The sequence below is a fragment of the Balaenoptera acutorostrata genome, chromosome X, assembly GCF_949987535.1.
Source record: "Balaenoptera acutorostrata chromosome X, mBalAcu1.1, whole genome shotgun sequence".
Lineage (NCBI taxonomy): Eukaryota > Metazoa > Chordata > Mammalia > Artiodactyla > Balaenopteridae > Balaenoptera > Balaenoptera acutorostrata.
This window is the reverse complement of record NC_080085.1, coordinates 6,657,214-6,660,522: the sequence shown is the minus strand read 5'-3', so window position 1 is coordinate 6,660,522 and position 3,309 is coordinate 6,657,214.

Sequence of the window (3,309 nt, the reverse complement as noted above, 5' to 3'; positions counted from 1 at the left end):
GACATGGGTGTGATCCAGTGCTTTCTGTGGGTTAGCTCCTGCCCTGTGATGTGTGGACGTGGGGACTGTGGATCCAACCTACTTAAACCTGGATCATGTAACCACACCTTTCTGACTCCGTGGGCCCCTAGCAAGACGGTTCTGTTTCATGCTTCGATGCCCTGCACCTGCCTTAGCCCAGTCCTCCTGAGTCTCCCCCGACCCCTGACCGCCTGGCCTGCAAACTCATCCCCGCCTTTCAGCCCTGCTTACTTCTCCTGTATCATCACCTCCAAATGTCCCATCCTTTCTGCTCAGAGGCATGCCTGGGTGACTGTGAGTCTAAAGGGAGAGGACCCGTGCTCTCTGGGCATTGTTCATACTCCAGTCACATCCTCAGGGCAGCCCCAAGCTGGGGTCTGAGGAGGCACTTTGTTCAGCAGCCCAGATGACCGTGTTCCCCAAAAAGTACACTGGACGGACACAAGGAACCTTCTCCCCATTGTTATGTGGAAGGTGGTTTCAGTGGGGTAGTGTGTGATTTTTGTCCCCTCTCCCCAAAGGGCGTTTGACAGTATCAGGAGCTACAGCTGGGAGGTGGCAGGGGCTACTAGCATCTAGTAGGTGGAGACCAGGGATGCTGCCAAACTTTGAATGCACAGGATAGACCCTGACAACAAAGAATTATCTCGCTCCAAATGCCAAGAGTGACAGGTTTGAGGGACCCTGATGTTAAACAGCTTGGGATACAAGCTTGTGGTGAAAATGAAGGCATAGAGGAGGTAGATACAGAGAGGGATAAAGATGGAGTTGTCATGTCAAGAAGTTACGAGCTGAACTGGCAGGATGAAAAGTAGTTTCACATACGCACTGAAGACAGGCTAGATTGGGTAAATGTAGATAAGGGTGAACATGGTCAGTTAAAAATTGTGTAAGTAGCATTGAGGTCTAGAAACCTCGCGATGATGCTTGTAGGGCTGTGAGTAGGAAACCAATCTTTATAAGGAGAAAAAAAAAACAAAACTGTGAAGGAGAGCCTTGAACTTGGGGAAATCCTGTTGATGTGTTGGGACATCACCCACAGGTAGTTTGTGTCCGCTGACAATGCTGGAGGATGGGAGCAGCCTTGTTTGTGATTCTAAATCAGTTGTATCAAAGCAAAGGCAAAACTAACAAACCCTTTTGTGCCAGATTTTAAAAAGGGGTAAGAGTCTTGGAAGAGAGAACCTTCTCCATTATCAGCCATGCATTATTAAAGGAAGCTAAGGGGGTAGCAGAAGACAAGCAAACTCTTTCTTCCCACTGGCTCACATTGTTGCCTAGTTCCGATGCTTCCCAGGGGAGTTAGAACTTGGGACTTTGTTTCAGGCACACATGACTCTTCCTAAAGAAGCCTAAACATCCTCCTCTGCCTTGAGTAACTAAGATGGAGTGTAAAGGAGACTGTCCTTGAAAGGAAAAGTTACGCACGAATGCTAGGATCCTGAAGCAAGAGAACGGCTTGACATTAGACGTCAAATTGTGGAGAATTTTTGGACCATTCACATCACTGTTTGCTTTTGTTGGCAAGGTTGGCTTAGAGCAAGCACAGCACTTTGAAGTATTTTGTTTAGACAGGAGGAATGAGGAATTCATAGACTTTGAGTTGGAGAGGACTTCAGAGGTTTTCAACCTGGTCTCCCACCCAGTGAAAGAATTCTCTTCCATGGTCACCGTTGGCCTCCAGCCTTGGCTCAGTGTCCCGACGTCCCAGCGTTCCTGCCTTTCATGGGTCAGCTCTCTCTGTTTGGCAGCCCTGGTCATTAGGAATATTTTTTCAGCCTTCGGATTTCACCTCCTTTGCTCTGGGCTTTCTCTCTGAGCAGGAGAAATGAGAGCTCCTGCATTGATGACTAACTGGGCAGTGGTTCAGGAAGGGTCCTGGGCAGGACTGAGGGTTCTCTACTCGCTGAGAAATAAACATGGAACTACCTTTATTTTCTCTAGTAACAGCTATCATGGGGACCTCTGGAGCCCCTCTTTCCTATTCGATGCTGAAATCTCTTGAGGATGTCTTTTATGGTATCTTATTTAATTCCTATTACTTGAAGACGCTTACCTGTAGTGCTGTCCATCTTGAACTTAAATTTCTTACTGAAGTAAAAACTCTTCCGTCTTGTCCAACCCCCGAGCTGGCTGGACTTGGGGGCTCTGCGGCCTGGAGGGCGTGGCGGTGAGGACAGGACCTGCACTCTGACTCCGTCTCTGTCTGAACTCCCCTGGTATTGGTGCAAACATGAGCTGGGTGGAGGGAGAATACCAGACGCTGCTCTCCGTCACTGCCCTTGGCCGAATGTTTCAACCCTCTCTGTTGTCTTTGATGCCACAGGCCTGCAAATGTTTTGGCACAACTTTCATGTATTCTTTCCTTCCATTGCTTCTCATATAACAAGGCCTCACATACTTTATATTTTAGTTCCCTAAGATTAAAGAGTCTACCAGTAAAAAAAAAATAATATGAAGTATTCATATTTATAAGACTATCAGCTCTTCCCAAAGTGTGTTCCACCTCACAGAACAGAACAAAATGTAACTGCCCACATGCATTCTATGGTGAAATATTTTTAGGAAAATGCTTCCTTCTGTTTTTTGCCCCTTCCTTTTCACTGAGGATTTCCATTGCATATTAGCATATTAAAATCCCCAGTAGACTTGCTTCACGTTGACCCCAACTTGTCTTAAACTTAATTGGCCATGGAGCCATTTTTATCACATAAAATGTATTAACACACACATTGCGTAACCCTCTAATACATATTCATATACATCTAGTAACAAAATATGTAACTGAACCATATGTGCAAATTATACTGTTACTAATATTCACAGTCTTAAGTTATAGACAAAAGTACAAATTTTGTTAGAAATCCTGAGTCTGGCTGAATCTTTAGGTACCCCATTAGGAGACCCACAAAGGTTTCCAGCTTGAGCTTCTACCTCTCTGAGTTCTAGGCCACTTGAGGATTTAACCGTTGACTTGAAATGTCAGCCTCTGAAATGTCAGGTTCATAATCTCACCTTACTTTTGTAAAGGGACCATTTTTTTTTCTTTTTACAAATACTTCCCCTCGCACATCATTTTCCTTTTTAGTCTCTCTTCACCAACCAATTTCAAACACATACAAGAACCATGTAGTGTGTTGCCCCAAGGTGGAAGAAAACCTGGTGAGAGGCTCAAACCTCAGTTTTGTGGAAGAGAATTTGCTAAATTCCTTCATCTTCCTTTTCATCATGAGTTCATGGGCTCAGCCTGGAATACCTACCTCCCAGAGGGCAGGGAAGAGTGAGGCC